The following is a 20,264-nucleotide window of genomic DNA, read 5'->3' as shown; positions in this document are numbered from 1 at the left end:
TGCTAATTAACTGTTTGGCAATATTTTATTGCAAAGTATGCATTGTGCTTCAGGACAATCTTCATTTCTGCCACTTGTGAATCAAATGACAAGTAGCTATCATCATATTTTCTCTTCTTTGTTTGAGAAGAAGATTGGGTAGCATTGTGTGCTTTTCTTTTTTTTTTTGACTTGTCACTTGTCTCTGCTATTTGAGGAACAGTAGGTATAACTAGTTCGGGCATGTTTTCAGGAATTTTACTTGTATCTTCTTTCTCAGTTTCTATAAGTGACGAACAAGTAGAAGTAGTAATAATTTTGCTCTGGAGAGTTCCCTGCTTTAACCAGCTTTCCAAATTCATGGTTGTTTATTGGTAACAAAAAAAAAAAGATTTGAAAACTTTGAAAAAATACAGATCTGATTTTGATAACGCTCTTAGAAAGAACTGAACTTATGCAGGATTTTTGAGTTAGATGTGGAGCAAAAAGATTTGAACACTTTCAGAAATACAGTTAACAGTTTTTTGCACCTCACAGAATCTTTCAATGTCTCTTACAGAGCCTTTTAATGTCCCTTACAGAGTATTTCAATGCCACTGATAGAGTCTCTCAATGCCCCTGACAGTCTTTCAATGCCCCTCAAAGAGTCTTTCAATGCCCCTCAAAGAGTATTTCAATGCCCCTGACAGTCTTTCTGTGCCCCTCAAAGAGTATTTCAATGCCCCTGACAGAGTATTTAAGTGCCCCTGACAGAGTATTTCAGTGCCCCTGACAGAGTATTTCAATGCCCCTGACAGAGTATTTCAGTGCCCCTGACAGAGTATTTCAGTGCCCCTGACAGAGTCTTTCAATGCCCCTCAAAGAGTCTTTCAATGCCCCTCAAGGAGTATTTCAATGCCCCTGACAGAGTCTTTCTGTGCCCCTGACAGAGTCTTTCTTTGCCCCTCAAAGAGTATTTCAATGCCCCTGACAGAGTATTTCAGTGCCCCTGACAGAGTATTTCAGTGCCCCTGACAGAGTATTTCAATGCCCCTGACAGAGTATTTCAGTGCCCCTGACAGAGTCTTTCAATGCCCCTCAAAGAGTCTTTCAATGCCCCTCAAGGAGTATTTCAATGCCCCTGACAGAGTCTTTCAGTGCCCCTGACAGAGTCTTTCAATGCCCCTCAAAGAGTCTTTCAATGCCCCTGACACAGTCTTTCAATGCCCCTCAAGGAGTATTTCAATGCCCCTGACAGAGTCTTTCTGTGCCCTTCAAAGAGTATTTTAATGTCCCTGACAGAGTCTTTCAGTGCCCCTGACAGAGTCTTTCAATGCCCCCTGATAGAGCCTTTCATTGTCCATACCTAACAGAGCTTTCTATTTCCCTACCTAAAAGAGCTTTCTATATCCCTGCCTAACAGATTTCTATGTCTCTACCTAACAGAGCTTTCTATCTGACAATAACAAAGCTTTAACTATTAGCTCCACTCTCTATCACTCCTCTATCACGAGCGATAGACCCCAGGGTTCTGCGGAACACCAATTGGGAAAGGCTGCCCTAGGGTATTTCAAATGGTGATATTTAACACTTTCCATGCACTAATTCTACCACATGTCTTTGTCAAATTTTTGGGTAGTCATTTTTTTGTGTTATTTTTCTCTCACATTGTACTTTAGGCATTGATTCTCAGTTCCCGTTATGTGTTACTGACAAAAAACACCCCAATGTGTGTTCAGTAACATCTCCCGAATACAACAGTGCCCCAATGTACAGGTTTTTTGTTTTTTTGCAAACTTACATGGGTTAAATGTAGGACATATAATACGTGTGTATGTATGTGTGTATATATATTTATATATATATATACATACACACACACACACTTTTATTTCCTATATATGTGTAATATAATATAATTAAAGCATATATATGATTTCATTATAAGTGTATTTTGCGATATATGTGTATATAATATATTATAAAAATGCTGTAATTATTTTATAATATATTATACATATATAATACAGACACTTCTCACTTATCAACCGGATTCCGTTCCTACGACCCCAAACATAAACATGTGCACCAGAGCAGGGAATCCCCACAACGGCTCGCATTTACGCCTGGTTGTAAGTGCGAACCGTCGTAAAACAGGTAGGTCGCTAAATGAAGACCACCTGTGTATGCATAATATATATGTATATATTTGTTTTTACTTTTAAGCAGCCTGGGGGACTGCCTGACAGCTCAGACAGTCACCTTGCTGGCAGCTCCTAGAGTCCTATTGCGGCGATGTGATCATGGTGATCACATGGCCCTGGAAGGCCGGGGTGGCTGGAGCTGCTGCAGGGGGATTGCTGGGGCCCCGGCAGTACCCCCCGACCATGATCGCCACGAATCGCCAGTCCAGGTAAGTCGGGGGCTCCTATTTTCTGCGGATGAACTAGGTAAGTCTGTGGTCCTTATGTAATATGTAAATATTAATGAAAAAATTTACTTAGTATCATGTTATATACAAGATATATATATCTATATAAATATATATATATATATATATATATATATATATATCTCCAGGAAAAGAGTAGAGCACTCCAGAGGACTTGTTTCAAACAATTTATTCCGTGAAAAAAATCGACGTTTCGACCCGCAGGTCTTTATCAAGATACAAAACAAAGTACAACCGTGACCTTATATACCCTAACAAATTAGAGAGTAATCACTTACCCTGAAAAAGCTGTGCGCCCCAAAGCCATGTGTGCTCACTAGACTGTGATTGCCAAACCCGCCGTGGCGATCCCGTCGGTGTGTGATGACGTCACCAATAGTGCGACAGGCCAAAAAAACGTGATAGGTCTAGGTAACCCAGGGAACCAAGTGTGGGCAAAATTTGCGTGATATATGTGAAGTAGCGAGCATTATGAAAGTTAAGAATATATGGGAAAAGAATAAGTTTGATGAAGAAACCGAGTATTGAAATGGACATGTAATGTATGCATAAACATAGTGATCCTGCATTTTAATCAACCCAGTACAGAGCAGCATAATGTGTGTGTGTAATGCACATGGGATAAGTACTATAGAGGATACTGGTCACAAAGGGCAAGTGCAAGAAAAGGAAGGCTAAGTATGCAAAGTGTATAGGAGAATGAGGAAAAGGAAAAAAAGAGCAGAGAGTGTATACAAAAAACGTGATAAAGATTTTGTGATGAACATTTTGTATATATATATATATATATATATATATATAAGGAAATCAGAAAAACGGGATGCACTCACAGGTCTTCATATAAGTGACAAAATGGTGCTTTATTAATCCATTAGGTGTATACAAAAATCGACCAACAGTTTGACCCTGCCGGGTCTTTTTCAAGATCTTGAAAAAGACCCGGCAGGGTCGAAACGTCTGTCGATTTTTGTATACACCTAATGGATTAATAAAGCACCATTTTTTTCACTTATATGAAGACCTGTGAGTGCATCCCGTTTTTCTGATTTCCTTATATATTTGATGCCAAGGATACAGCACCCAGGCAAGATACCTTTATTTCTTTTGTAAGGAGAGTGCCAAGCTTTCACTTTTTCATTATATATATATATATATATATATATATATATTTATACATTTTTTTTAATTTATAAATTTTATTTTTATTAAATTTTTTCTTTTATTAACTTTTTTTTACTTTTTCACCAGCAGGGGGACTGCCTGTCAGTTCAAGCAGTGCCCCTGCTGGCAGCACTGTGGACACCTACAGGGGCCATGTGACCGGGGGGTCCTAAATTGGAGAAGGGGGACTTAGCTCAGACAGTTACCCTCAGAAGAAGACCGATTGGGAAGACGGCGGCAATTGGTAAGTACATGGGAAGGGAGAGGGAGGGCAGGTAGGGGTTAATATTTTTTAAATTTAATTATTTTTTATTTTACTTTATTTTTTATATTAACACTTTTTGGCACCACGTGCAGCAACGGGGAAGTTATCGCTCCAGGGGGAGCGATCACTCGGTGTGGGGGGGGGGTATTACACGATGCCTCAATATCGAGGCATCATGTAATGCTCTTAGAGTGGCTGGAAGCCATCACAATCGCTTCCAGCACTCAAATTTACCGCGCACGTATGAGGTACATCCGCGGTTCTTAAGGACCATGTTTTGTAGGATGTACCTCATACATCTGCAGTCCTTAAGGTGTTAAAGGCCTTTAGCACCTTTGGCTGCTTTCACCTGCTCTGCCAATTAAACACCCCCCACTAGATGCTACTTCAGCTGTTTTGTCTATAATTCAGAGATGCATGTTACTTTTTGCATTATATAGTTGTCAAACATATTAAGAAAAAAGGGGGTGGTGGGAAGGTGGGAACCTTTTGTTGCAGGTTGCTGCTATCAAATGTGGCTATTTTCCCAGTGAGGGTCCACAAATACTTTTCGTATGCCGCAGCCACTTGACAATGCTCTACTTACTTCAGTCTTTATTGTACGTCGCAGCTATGCGGCGAAACTCTGCCAGACCCTGCCTTACCGCTACGCGAGGACGTCCTCATGTCATCTCATCCCGCTGACTGGATGAACTGGCATGCCGTTTCACTGCATATTTAAAAGGTTAGTAATGCCTAAATATAAATGCCTTTTCAATGCTTAAATATGAATTCAAATTTCTCCAAACTGACTTCTTACACAAGATATTATTATGTTTAGGCATCATTTACTTTACACCTGTTGTGTATTATATGTTCCAGTTATCTCAAATATTTTCAATTTACAGTTTTACTTGATTTGAGATGGCCTGATAAAATCTATTTAACTAAGGATCATGTAAGCTTTTCCTGCGACTTTAGGTATCCAATATTATTTGACATTAATTCACAAATTATATCACTGATATTAATAGATTTTATAGTATCTTTCCAATTCAAATATGAATATAATAAGGAAGCAGGCTGAAGGGTCAGTGTTAGGACCCGCTTAGGGGGGTCTGCCTTGACGTTGGCAGGCGGGCATTCCCTCCAATGGCCATTGGAGCAACTAAATGACCTCCATTTGTCTAAATATACATAGGGATTAAGGAGAAAGCGCAGGTAACATTTTCTTTTCTTTGGTTTTTACTATATATTGGGGCTGATGTGTATTGTAGTCCTTGCTGCTGGCCCAGCAGTAATGGGACTAAGCGCAGGACTTCTCTCTTTTTGTACCAATATGAATATGTCTGTTTCTTATTCCCTCTCCCCAGTTAACACAACTGAGACATTTTATGGGGTGAGTAAAGCAGCAGAGGAATGTATAAATTCACTTCTGTGTTTAGGGTGACTTCATTGTTTTATGATACTCTGGGAGCAAAGACAATACAAGCACATGAATGTCGCTCTCCATGAGAACTAAATGTAATTACATGATATGCTTTTGCTAAAGCAGGACAGCCACACACAATGAAGACTATAAAATAAAAATAGGTTTGGATTATTATAAAAAAACATGCTTAATGCTTAGATCAGGGGTCAGCAACCTATCACTCGCGGTGCCTTTTCACAGCACTCAAGGCTGCCAGAGCCAAACAGGCTCTGGCCTATCAGGAGTCCAAGTGGGACTTCTGATTTCTGCCAGTGCAAACTGAGTAGTGATTGCAGGTGTTGCAAGGCAATCCTCAATTCAGATTACTTCCTCCCAGAACTTGTGAATGGGAATCCACACTGGAGCAGAGCAGCCCCGGCAATTATCGCATCTCATGCACTTGACCTGTACCATGCCACCCTGGCCCCACTAGACCCCATGAAAGCCACCCACACTGCTAGAAGAGCTGCAGAAGATACCTTGCCCTCATACTAATAATACAAACAGCACACACACAAACAGACAAACAGTCCCCACAAGCACAACACTCACAAACCCTCACATTCAATACCACAGGCAGCCACACATACACACATCCCCAAACACACAATGTGACATATCATCCATACATGCAATTCCACAAGCAGCCCCCATACACAGCCCACATTCATAGTTGTCTTATACAATACTACAATCTACTCATGAACATAACAATATAATAGCCCGCATACACACAAATGCAACACAAAAAACAACTGCGGCACTAATAAATAACACAAACAGAATAACAAAATGCTTTTATAATTTGTTGAAAATTTTATAAAATTATAATAAAAATTATTTGAAAAGAGTATGGGAAAATACACACCTCAGTTATAAAAAAAATAGGAATTTATTACATAATAAGCTGCAACAGTTCTTGATCAGCATTCATTTATATGTATGTTTTTAATCTTTACATATTAAAAATGAATGGAGCTTTAACCTGGTATCCGACAAAATCAAACAATGAAAAGCCAAAACATCATAAAAAGAAAATGTGAGGTCTATCATGTAAAGTACATTGAAGATGCACATTCATAGGATTGAAAAAAAACTTAAAAAAGTAATTTTTCTTACTGCTTCAAATGTCTCAAGCTTTAGCGTTATCTTATTTTGGATTTCATTGTTTGAAATAATTATTTACCACAGCAAAAAGAAAGTGTGGACATATTTTCAATGCCCTTTTAAATGCAGGCCATCATGTCAATGACGTCTTCTAAACTGCTGAAAGCATTTATATTAAATAAAAATGTTTTTTCTAAAAATAAACAAAAACCCTCTCTTTGGCAGATTTAACATTTGCTTAAAATAAATAGTTTTAAAAATGTATCATGCACTAAATCAAGAATTTTGATTCCTCAGGAATTTTTAAATAATTTATTTTTAAATAAAAATGAAGATAGTGTCTTTTAGCAAGATGAACAGCAAAGCTTGTTTTTAATGGATATGTCTGAAAAAAAGACATGCAGAATTCTTTGTCCATCGTGACCAGCCATTCTGTAAATTATGTCAGTTTTCCAATCTCAACAAAACACAGTGCTGTGGATACAATTAGAGGCAGCAAGAAAACATTCAAGTGGGTTGGGATCCTTAATGTTTCAACTTGGCATCAAGGCGTAACCAGTGCAGGCCTTGACGGGTGTAGCGTACCAGATCTGGGATGGAGCTGGAATGAAAGATCAGGGGACCCATAACTTTCTCCAGTTCAGAAAAAAATTCTGGAGAAAAAAATAAATAAAATGTAAATATGAGGCCAATATCTTTTTTTTCTAGTTATAATATTCCATGTCAAGCTGCATTCCAGTATCTAGACTAAAATCAGAGCAAGGACCTCCTCATCTTTTTAAAGTATGTCTATAAAAGTAGTTGTAATTGTAAACTATAAGAGCCCTTTAATCTAGAATAAATATAGTAAATAATCCAGAGAAACTAAGCAGTTTATTACATACTATTTAAATAATAAGAAACCTTACCACTTTGCTCTGTGCAGAGTAGTTCTGCTTGGTCCCAAATTTCAGTGGCATAAAGGAAGTTGGACGTGTCCTGGACATAGCTGGCAGTCATCTGGTGAATCTTCTGTGGCATAGTCACAAATGATGTGCCTCCAGTAGTATTGGACACATTGGAGGAATAGCTATTAGAATTGCCGGGAGAAAGCTTCGGAGACACTGGGAAAGGCATACTCACGGATTTGCTGTATGATAAATGAAAAAGTAATTGTTAGGATTTAACTTTAGTGAAAAAGAGCATGCTGCCTCTAATTATACTTGGATTCAGTTCCATTTCAGAGCGATTAAATATACAAATCACATATATTTTGAATGTTAAGAAACCTATAAATAACTGCATAACCTTAAGTGTTTGCACATGTTATGCCTTGCAGGTATAAAAGGAACACTTGAGTGGTTTAAAATACATTTATTTATAACTCCAGAGTGCTGGGCTTTCTCCTGGGCACCCTTTTCGAAGTTCATTTAAAATTTAAGGCAAAAGCAGGTTTGCTTTAAATAACAAAACGTTTTAGTTTCTGTTTTCTAGACACATATTGCCAAAAAATACTTTCCAAGGCATGTTCCAAACATTTAACTACAAAGAAATGAAATCACGTAGTTAAAGCAAACGTCTTACCTTCCCCTGGTAGGAGATGGAGCTTGAGAATTACCGTAAGAGATCTGCAAAGGGAGAAAAAAGCATGTTAAATATTGAATAAAATCCCTGGAATTACAGTGGGCCTTTATGATTTAATCCTCCAGGACCACAACCAGTCTATTATTATGTATATTATTATCCTCCTAATGTAGGATGTGAACTTCAGATAAGTAAACATTTTTAATGAATACATCTACCAATAATATCACCAACAAAATGTATAAAACAGAAGTATAAACATGTGAAGATGTACCTGCAATACCCAAAATTTGTACATGGAAGTTGAATCATGTACAATATTTCATTGTAGAAGGATTCAAACTTTGAACTATGGACCAGATAAGATTTGTCCCTTACATCTACATTTCTATAAAATATTTCAATTTAAATCAGTCATTAGTATTCAAAAATATCAGTCCTAAACAAAATCACTGACAACACAAGTATACAAAAAAAGAATAACCCAAAGACCCTAAAAATACAATTTATAGAAATACCAAACAATTGCTACCATTCTGAAAAAGCTCTTACGTTTAAGTATTCAGTTAATGTCTTGGAATCTTGCAATGCACTCTCCTTCTTCAGTTTGAATAACCTCAAGTACAAAAGGGATTGACAGCAAAGACTGAGGAGACACAACAAAATCAATCACTAAATATGCAGCATGTAAAATCTGTATTAGTTAGTAGACCAGGTATCTCACTGGCTGGATGATTCATTTTAGCATAGTGTTTTCTTAGCTGATAAATTTCTTTGTTAAAATATCTACCAGCAAAGGAAAACAATGTCGTACTAACTGTTGACACTGGTATTATTTTTCTCTTATTAGTATAGGTAGCCATGCTTACCAAACTGGTTGCAAATCTTAAGGGAGAATAGCACTTTGATTATAACACTCCCTGCCATATATACCTAGAACTTTTAGTTATCCATTCACATTTAGAAGTATCTGTATGCAATGTATGATTCACAAGTATCTGCCTTCAGAATTAATATCAGATAATGCTCGGTTATGGTTTTCTGACAATGGTGTGATTTTGGTTTACAATGCAAGAGTGAAAAAATACATACCAAAGAACAGCAAGTCTCTTATCAGCTGATGTAGCATCAGGGGCTGCAGGGCATGCCGATTTCAAGGTGTATCTAGAAAGGTAATGCAAACTTATTAAAAGTTAGTAAAATTAATTGTTGTAGTAGTATATTTGTAAGACATTAACGTTTACTTTCACCAAGCCTCACTGCACACAGCGGCCACACATTTCTAACAACATTCTTCCACTACTAAGATTCCTAATAGAATAGACTACATCAGACCCCTGGTAGTATTTAAAATCATCATTCTAATCTGTACAGAATACAAAAGAGCAGGAGTTGAGCAGTGGCCAAAGAGGAAAGGCAAGGTGACACCCACCACAGGCTGCAGGAGTTATGGCAAGTATTACTAATATTAACACCGCCTTGTTCTGGTTTCCCTACAGCCTAGTTTGGTTTTAAACTGGATGACATGAAAATAGAGCATCCACAGAAAATTGTGCCTATCTCTAATATATTACATGATGCTCTGCACAAAACATGGGCAGTGATTTTTTAAAAAAAACCTCCAACAAAACCTCAAACTACTGCTTAACAAGTAATAATATGACAAGCATATCACATCCCATAAAAATGAAAGTTCAAATAAAAATACATATTTTATTAACTCTAATGTTTCGCCATACATTCGAAATGGAGATTTTGATTCTTCAACACCTTTCTCTAATGCGTTCCCGCACTCAATGAAAGAAAGCACCGCATCAAGGTAGAGTACTGCTTTCTCAAACCTGTCTGATTACAAAGGAAATAAAAAATAAAAAATATGTTATTTTTTGGCCAGATTAGAAAATTACAAAGACAAACACACTGAAAAATTACAACAATACATGCAAAATACGCTATCTTCCACCCTCCAGAAAAAAAGTAAGCAAAGTGAAAAGCACCTTTGTAAAGATTTGGGGGTACTTCATTACCAACGCATCAGCCTTGTGCTTTACTTTCTTCGCTTCCAGTAGATAGTGATCAGCTGAATGGGTTCTGGAAGAGGCAAAATGGATTAAGAGATGTTTTCATACCAAATTTTTATGAAACTACTCATTGCAAAGGAAATAAGTGAAAAAACACATTGTCTAGTTTAACCATTTGAATGCTAGAGAGAAAAGCAAGGCATACAAATCATTATTACACTGACCCTCAGAGTTAAGTCTATATGACAATTTATAAGGACAGAAGACAATGGCAGTTGAGCCCTAAGATCAGATTCTAGCCACCACCTACCCCCAGCATCCCCAAACCTTACCAGAGATTGGTAATGTGTAGATCAAAAATATTATTTTGCTGACAAACATTGTAAATTATTTACTTGTTTTGTTGTTTGGTGTTTTTGAGTTTTCTACTATCTTAAAGATTTATCTAATAGGGAGAGTTAAGTAATGTGTTTGTTTAACACTAGAAGTCTTATAACTAGAACGTTATAATAGCACAGGGACCTTTAAAGCCATCTGTTGTATGGACACAATTTGGTGCTTTTGAGTTTTCTAATGTGATGTGTTGAGTTAAGCAATGTGTTTGTTTAACACTAGAAGTCAAAAGTTATAATAGCCCAGGGACCTTTAAAGTGAGCTCTTGCTGGACAACATGGTCGGCATTATATTTCCTATCCAACAAAAGCTGAAGTAGAATAGAACTGAAGATACATTAAGTAGTTTTGAAAAGAAAAATGCTATTTATGAAAAAAGATAAAACATGTTGTCTTGTGTTACCATTTGAGAGTCCTTCCCAGAGATTGTTAAGGTGTAAATCCGATATGGTCAAAAAATATATGTTTTGCTTAAAGGGAAACTCCAGTGCCAGAAAAACGATCCGTTTTTCTGGCACTGGAGGGTCCCTCTCCCTCCCACCCACCAATCCCCGGTTACTGAAGGGGTGAAAACCCCTTCAGTGACTTACCGGAGGCAGCGACAGGTCCCACGTCGCTGCTTCCTCCTCCCCCGCCGCTCCTCCTTCTGGTTACGTCGGCCGGTGGGCGAGACTGATCTCGCCCGCCGGCCGAGGAGACCTAATGCGCATGCGCGGCAATGCCGCGCATGCGCATTAGCGCACCCCATAGGAAAGCATTGAAAATGAATTTCAATGCTTCCCTATGGGGAATAGAGCGACGCTGGAGGTCCTCACACAGCGTGAGGACGTCCAGCGACGCTCTAGCACAGAAAACCTGTGCTATGAAGCAGGAAGTGTCCTCTAGTGGCTGTCTAATAGACAGCCACTAGGGGAGGACTTAACCCTGCAAGGTAAATATTGCAGTTTTAAAAAAACTGCAATAATTACACTTGCAGGGTTAAGGGTAGTGGGAGTTGGCACCCAGACCACTCCAATGAGCTGAAGTGGTCTGGGTGCCTGGAGTGTCCCTTTAATAACATGTTAAATAATTAACTTGTTTGTTTGTGCTTTCATGTTATAAACTACCATAAAGGTCTATCTGTACAACACCATGTTAAAGAGATGATTTTGTATTTCAAATGCCTCACCTGTCTTCGAAGGTCAGTTTTGCTCTCCACGATTTGTTATCGATTGCTGGCACAAAAGCGACAGAAGCTGTATTACCTGAGGGTTTATCCTGGAAAGGAAGAAATGTACAATTCATTACACAAAGTAAAGTTTTGCAGACTATTGTTGTTACTGCTGTTCCAATTGTGATGTCTACATCCTTTAAATAAATCCTTTAAATAAATAAAAAACCTGAGTGGAATATTTATCTATTTATGAATCAGATCTAATCCAGACAGTGGAACTCTTCTTCACAACAATACATTGGGTGTCCAAGAATTTAACCAAGTTATATTGTCAGAACTGTAAGAAATGTGCTTCTGTTTTGTTCTATATCCATAAACTGGTTGAAAGTTAAACGCATGTTGGCTGAAAGCAACACATAAAACCTTGAAAATATATTGTCGGCTATTACGTTGCTTATTGACTTCATTACAGACTAAGGGTCGTTAGCTGAATCCAATTGGATTGGACGATGTACAGGTTTAACAAAACTCTGCTGCACACTACAACCATTGAAGAAGGATTTACTCAGTTTAAGACGTAAACATGTTCAACTTCGTAAACAAACAATGCAACATTTGTTGGATTTAACAATCCCTTAAGATATTAACTTGGGCAAATCAGGTTTTCGAAACTATCACCCCTAAGAATTTCTGTCTGGAAAACCATTGCAATGTTTACCTTTGTCTCCTCGGTGCTACTTTTTCTTTGCTTATCAGAAGACTTACTTTCGGTGCCACTATCCTTTGTGCTGCCACTGCTGCTGGATTTCTGAGATGAAGACTGGCTAATGGTTCTTTTTCGAGACCCATGTTCAGACTTGAAATCTTTCTGTAGAGCAGGGGTTGCAGGTGAAGGGAGTAACTCTCTTTCCTTTACAGGATTTGGTTTTGACAACCTGAAACATGAAAAAACAAATATATTAATGAGGTGTTGCAACACAAGTACATGAGAGGTTACACAGACGCACACACAATACAAACATACACACATAGTGAATGAATAAGCAAGATCAGATATAGTACTTAGTCTCTACTGGGCACTTTGTAGTTTGTGGTCTTTTCTTCTACTTTTTGTTTCTTGGCATCATTACCTTTTAATTCTTCATCATTCTGTTAAAAAAATGTACATATTCTATAAATATAAAATATTTTAAAATATCCAATCACAGTGCAAAGCTCGAGTTTTTAACCCTTTAAGGACCAAACTTTTGGAATAAAAGGGAATCATGACGTGTCAGACATGTCATGTGTCCTTAAGGGGTTAAAGACACCATTGTTTAGAAAAAATAAAAATCTGAATTTTCTATTGAATTCATGTCAGTCAATAAATCTTAACATTTATTATTTATATTAATCTGAATGGAAACTTGGGACACCTAGCCAAGAGTATAACAAAGCTTTGTTCAGTTTCAATTTGATGTCCTTGAAGAAACATTACAATGGCTATTTAGACAGCACACGAATCAATTGTTTGGAGAACTAGGTTTGCAAATAACACAAAATGAGACAATATTGAGAACCCCATTACAGTGGGAAAATATATTTGTTTAGTAAAACTTCAGTAACCAATGCAACTTATGCTAGTGGTCAGAATAGTGAAAGTGTAAAACAAAAACAAATATCCACACAAGGACAGATGACATTTCTGGAATAAAATCATGTGTCTTTGGTCCAGGAGTAAAATTACAGTAGGGACCAAACCCCTCTATTCATTATGAAAAAGTTAGAGCCGTGAAAGCAAGTTAAACTGGAAAGAGATATAAAGTTAATTTTACTATAATTTTAAAATTATGTGGTGTTTTGGGACAGAAAAAGAAAACAAAATAAATAATTTTCAAAACAATTCTTTGTGTACGTGTTGAGATTACTAACCTTGTGCGTCCGCTTCCCCTTATTGAAGCTTTGCTCGGTCTGTTTCTGGGTCTCTTTTGGGTGCTGCTTAGGTGCAATCTTTTCAATCGTGGGCTGCTCTGCATTTTTGTACGGCCATCCAGGAATCTGGGACAACAGGTTTGAGTCCTTTTTTACAATAAGAGGTAACTGATCCTCAGGGTCACTAAGGGGTGAAAGAAGCCGCTTCATAGGAGTTAATAATGAGCGATAAAAAATCTTCCTGCTCAATGGAGGGTTTTAGAGGAGATGTTCTATTGCTCTCTGAATTTTTAGACGTTTGGACTAAAGATGTTTTAACAAACTCTCTGGACTTCTGAAGGGATTTAGGTAAAGACTTAGACTTTTTATTCTCTGCTGCAAGGCAGGGAGAGGATTTGGGTTCTTTCTTCATGTTGGGTTTGTGAGAGCCATTTGTAGAAGCATTGGGTCTGTTAGGGGGCATATTTGTAGTAATTTCTGCTGTAGTAGCAATTTCTATTTTGTGTGCTTCAACAGATGCCTTTTCAGCTTTTTTGGACAAAGTTCTCCTTTGTGTTGTGCTCTCATATTGAGCTGGAGACTTATGCCTGCCCTGGCTGCTTTCATTGCCTTTTTGTGCAGTGTTGGTGTTTTGGATGGGGGTAGAGGAAGTGGTGGACTCCTTTGGGCTACTTGATTCTGTATAACCTGCTTCAGTGCCCTGCCCCAACTGCCACTTATTTAAAGATGAAAGGTCAGCCTAAAAAAATAAATAAATAAATCAAAGTTAAAAAAATTATTGATCGTAAATTTTGACATTTACAAAGCTATGCAGACTATGTGAAAAACAAAAATATTCTATGTGCATGTGATAAGATTACGTACCATGTGCTTCCACTTCCCATTGTTGGAGCTCTTCACTGTCTGCTTCTTGGTTCCTTTTTGTTGCTTCTCAGGTTCTGTCTTTTCAACTTTGGGCTGCCCTGATTTTTTGTAAGGCTGTCCAGGTATTGGGGATAACAGGGTTAAGCCAGTCTTTACAATAAGAGATAACTGATCCTCTGGGTCTCTAAGGGGTGAAAGAAGCTTCTTCGTAGGAGTAAACAATGATGAAAAGTGAAAAAAACTATCATCCTCATCAATAGAGAGTTTTAGAGGAACACTCTCTATTTTGAGTCCATCTCGTGGTGCCTCTACATATTCCTTTGCAAAATGTCTGGACTGATTTTTCAAAATATCTGTCCTTAGTGTGGTGTTTTGAAATTGAGATGGAGACTTCTTTCTGCCTCGTCTTCTTTCAGAGCCTTTTTGTGCATTCTTGGTGTCTCGGGTGGGGGTAAAAGAAGTGGTAAACTCCTTTGGACCACATGATTCTGTATTTCCTGCTCTAGTGCCCTGCTCTTGATTCTCTTTGTTGTATCCATGGGATGATACCATATTAGTATCTAATGAAGATGCAAGAGACACTTTGTCTGGATTCCCCTTCTTCAACCAGTTACCCAAGTACCACTTATTTGATGATGGAGGGTCAGACTAAAAGAAAAGTTAAAATTAAATTAATTGCAATTTCTGACATTCATAAAGCAACAAATACAATGAACAAAAAAAACATTGTTATAAAGGACATTATAGATACTAAAAAGAGGCAGACATCTATCAGCAAAAATATTTTACCTCAATTTCCAAAAGAAGCCATGTCAAGCCACATAAATCACAAAACACACTACTGTAGGAATTTAAAGTTTGCACTTGATCATAGTAAACTAAGCTGTCCTCTACAGGTGTGCTGCGAGCAATAAAAACACTAACAATGTGATCAATTTAAATTCAAATCAATTACAAAAATTAAGTTGGAAGGTGACAATGAATTTATAATATATAATGGAATAAAATGATTTGTGGACCCAGGACATACTTGAAAACAAGACAAATATCAATGTATCTTTCCTGGTAAAATATTTTATAAATAAAATAATAAATAAATAATTGATTTTTCACAGCATGGTTGGTGTGCCTATGAGCAATAAAAACACCAACACTATGATCATTTTATATTCAAATCAATTGCAAAAATTAAGTTGGATGGTGACAATGAAGGTATGTTACATAATGAAATAATTTATTTTTCACAGCATTCCAGGTAGACCAAACACACAATATGAAACTGAAAACAGTTAGCAATATCTTTGTAATGTAAATTTGTACAGATTTTGTTTCTAAAATAATTAAATTATATTCAAATATAATGTGATTGAGGAGATGGCTCGGATTTAAGTTCACAATGGGAAAACAAATATTTTAGAAAACTTTAGAAATATTTAGGGAAGTTGTATTTTCCTTCTAAAATGGGGAATACAAGTACTTAATCTTACTGTACAATTAACAATGTCATCATTTTAAATTCAAATCAACTGCAAAAATTAAGTTGGAAGGTGACAATGATGGTATAATATATAATATAATAATTTATTTTTCATAGAATTCCAGGTAGACCAAAACACAATATGAAACTGAGAACAGTTAGAACTTTCTTTATAGTGGAAATTTGAACAGATTTTGTTTCTAAAATAATTAAATTATATTCAAATATAATGTGATTGAGGAGATGACTGGAATTTAAGTTCACAATGTGTAAAGCCACAAGCATCAAAAAACACACTGCTGTTTGAAGTCAAAATTTGCACAAAACAAGACTGAACTGTCCTCTACAGGTTTAGTTTCAATTTGTGAGATTTCATAAAATGTGGACTTTTATGGTCAGGTATGTAGTAGCCTATCCATTAAAAATTGCTTAAGATAAATCAACCAAAGACAATAACCTTCCTCAATTAGAATATTTGTAGGAGTTAGTATGCCTGCAAGCCATGAAAACACTAACAATATAATGTGTGAGGAAGGCTGAACTTGATGGACGCAAGTCTCTTTTCAGCTATCTAACTATGTAACTATGTAATTTTAATTCATATCTATTTCAAAAATTAAGTTGGAAGGTTACAATAAAAGTTTAATATGTAATGGGCTTAAGTTATTTTCCTCTCCATTCCAGGTTGACAAAACCCAATATTGAATATTTGTATGTTTCTAAAAGAAACAAATTGCCTTCAAATATAATGTGATTGAGGAGATGGCTGGAATTTAAGTTCAAAATGTGAAAACAATTACTATATAAAACTTTAGACATATTTAGGGAAGTTGTATTTTCCTTCTAAAATGGGGAATGCAAGTTCTTAATCTTACTGTACAATTAAAAGATCCCATTATATAGGATCATGCACACCAATATAAATACAATTTGTACTACAAGTGGTAATTGTGAATTCATAAAGCTATGAAGATTATGGAAAAAAACAACATTGTTATAGAAGACATTAAAGCTACTAAAAGAAAGCAGAAATCTATAAACAAACATATATTACCTAATGAAAACAGAAATTCAGGACAGCAGCCATGTCAAGCCACACAAATCACAAAACACTCTGCTCTATGAATTCAATGATTGCTCTTGGTCACAAAACAAGACTGAACTGTCCTCTAAAGGTTTAAGTACAATTTGAGAGATTTCATAAAATATAGACTTTTATAGTCAGGTATGTAGTAGCCTACCCATTAAAAATGTCTAAATGCAAATCAGCCAAAAACAAAGACAATAACTTTCTTCAATTAGAATATTTTTAGGAGTTGGTGTGCCTGGGAGCAATAAAAACACTAACAATGTGATCATTTTAAATTCAAATCAATTGCAAAAATTAAGTTGGAAGGTGACAATGAAGGTATCATGCAAAATTACAAAAAAAGCAAGTAAAAATGGCGCTATAAAATCAGTGAAAATAATTTGAAATATCACAACAAAGGCTAGCAAGCACTGATAAAATGTATTACCTCATGAAAACAGAAATTCAGGACAGCAGCTATGCCAAGCCACAAAAATCACAAAACATCCTTGCAGCCCTTCATCCCACTCACCCACCAATGATATGAAAGCTGAGTAGGAGCCTGCTGTTTTGGGCAGGCGCTTACTCTGCATTGCCGCCTTCGGGTACCTAAGCTGCCGACCGGTGTCAGCAGTGACCCCATAAGCGATCTGGCAACCTATGGCTGCGTGCCCACAGAGAGGGCTCGGCATGACAGCTGTGGCACGCGTGCCATAGGTTCGTAATCACTGCCCTAGGGTATTTCAAATGGTGGTATTTTAACACTTTCCATGCATTTTTTTGTGTTATTTTTCTCTCAAATTGTACTTTAGGCATGGATTCTCAGTTCCTGTTATGTGTTACTGACAAAGAACACCCCGATATGTGTTCAGCAACATCTCCTGAGTACAGTGATACCACCCATGTATAGGTGTGTTGGGTTCTCTGGGGACTAAAATACCTTATACATTTAACATGAATGTGTGTGTGTCTATATATACATATACAATATACAGGTTGTATGGGTTTTTGCAAACTTACAGCAGTCAAATGTAGGGCATATAATATGTGTGTATGTATGTGTTTGTGTATATATATTTACATAGAAACATAGAAACATAGAATGTGACGACAGATAAGAACCATTCGGCCCATCTAGTCTGCCCAATTTTCTAAATACTTTCATTAGTCTCTTATAGTTAGGATAGCCGTATGCCTATCCCAAGATATTTAGATATATGTGAATATATTTCAAAGTACACGTACAATGAAATCATATATATGCATTATATATGTATAATATATTATAAAATGCTTTAATAATTTTACAATATATTATACATATATAATACAGACACTCCTCACTTACCAACCGGATTAATTTCCTACGATCCAGTCGTAGAACGAATAGGTCGGTAAGTGAGGAATTAAGGGATATCCTGCTCTGGCACATTCGTCTATGTTCAGGGAAGTTTCTTAGCCCAGACAGTCCCCCTCAGAAGAAGACCAATTGGGGTTGGGATCATTATGTACGTGGGGAGGAATAGGGAGGGAGAGGGAATGAGGGTACAGGTGAATGTTTAAAAAATTGTATTATTTTATTTTTTTTATTTTATTTTAACTGAGTGCCTCGACCTCTTGAGGCACTCAGTACAGGCAGAGCATAGGAAGCCTGCCTGAAGGCTTCCAATGCTCTTCTCCACACTGCCTGGCACCAAGTGCAGCAACAAGGAAGTGATCGCTCCAAGGAGAGTGATCACTCAGGTCCCCGGCAGTGTGGGGAGTATTACACATGTCTCAATATTGAGGCATCTTTTCATGCCCTTAGGGCGGCTGGAAGGACCATTTTTTTGTCGGACGTAACTTATACGTCTGCGGTCCTTACGGTGTTGCCTGTGGCTGCTTTCACCTGCTCTGTCAATTAAACAACTCCTCCTAGATGCTACTTTAGCTGTTTTGTCTATAATTCAGTGATTCATGTTACTTTTTGCATTATATAGTTATTAAACATTGTAGCGGAGGCCTGGTATTCCACAGGTTAACTCCACTAAAGATCCCAGTGAGGCTCAGGAACAAGTAGTAAAAACACCATGAAGCAATAATTCCGGCAAACAAAGTAATCCACGAATATCCCCATACAGATCCCAATGACTGGACGACACACAGCATCAGGAGCAGAACTGACTTTTAATCCACACAGTCTCCTTATAAAGCATTCTCCCATGCAAGGGAGGGATTCACAGTAATTAGTTTAGTATCCAATAGTGTAAACGTTACCTCCCACACATCTCCTCCCCTCCGTATGACACTTAATCCCATTATACATACTGTAGTTTTCCCCGAGTTCTGAATGTACCATAAAACAAGTAGTAATAATAATACTGTGGGTACCCTGTGGTAGCCCTGATCTGGGTGACTAACATATTCAAAATTCACCCAGATCGGACCAGGGGTTCGAGAATTAGGTGGAGGGTGTAATTTGACCGACCGCACAGGGGCACCAAAAGGGTTCCATGGGTTTTGGCCCTGCGGTCGGTCTTCATTCGGGAAGTAAAACACATAAAATACTGCCATCCACGATTAATCTTGTATTCGTATGAATCCCCTTGATCGGTACTTTGAACCTACCGAACGGGAGGCTGATTAGCCTTCCAGTTTGGGAGTTACGGAGCCCTGGAGGTCTCAGCGGTGTTCGGGTAATCGAGTGTCCGATTTGAGTTCCAGACACTCGACGACCAAACACCACTGAGATTTTCGTGCGTAAGATGGCCGCCGCCACGTGTTCGTATACCGAACAGCGGCCACCCAGATACATCAATAAAGTACTGATTAACCTGCGGTTAGAGAAGTGTGAATGCTTAATAAGGTACACACTTCTCTCTGGCTGGTCTATTGGTTCAGTAGTTTACATTCGTATGGAGTACAGATGGAAACTACCGAACAATCATACGAATCCCACATACATTTTAACCATAGAAACAGAAACAACACACGAATTACAATATTATTACAGTCTTTTAGGACAGCCCTGGTACCATCTGCTACAAAAATATTAAGAAAAAAGGAGGAGGTGGAAAGGTATATTTGCTCTTTTTTGGTGTAATTTTCTCTTTTACTTCAACTGGCGTTACTCGGTACCTTTTGTTGCAGGTTGCTGCTACCACTTGCGGCTATTTCCCAGTGAGGGTCCACAAATACTTTTCGTAAATGCCGTAGCCACTTGACAAAGCTCCGCTTACTTCAGGCTTTATTGTACGCTGCAGCTATGCAGCGAAACTCTGCATGTTTCGGGCGCTTGTCTCCCAGACCCTGCCATACCACTACGCGAGGACATCCTCATGTCATCTCGTCCTGCCGGCTGGATGAACTGGCATGCCATTTCACTGCATATTTAAAAGGTTAGTTACGCCTAAATATAAATGTCTTTTCAATGCTTAAATAT

At 37.6% G+C, this 20,264-nt stretch overlaps 1 pseudogene; it reads right to left on the bottom strand.

Moving 5' to 3' along the window:
* Positions 1-6,918: 6,918 nt before the first annotated feature.
* LOC134601659 (AF4/FMR2 family member 4-like) lies at positions 6,919-20,201 on the bottom strand (annotated as a pseudogene).
* Positions 20,202-20,264: the final 63 nt, after the last annotated feature.

This window comes from Pelobates fuscus, chromosome 3 (genome assembly GCF_036172605.1).
Source record: "Pelobates fuscus isolate aPelFus1 chromosome 3, aPelFus1.pri, whole genome shotgun sequence".
Classification (NCBI taxonomy): Eukaryota; Metazoa; Chordata; class Amphibia; order Anura; family Pelobatidae; genus Pelobates; species Pelobates fuscus.
This window is presented reverse-complemented; position numbering and strand designations above follow the sequence as displayed.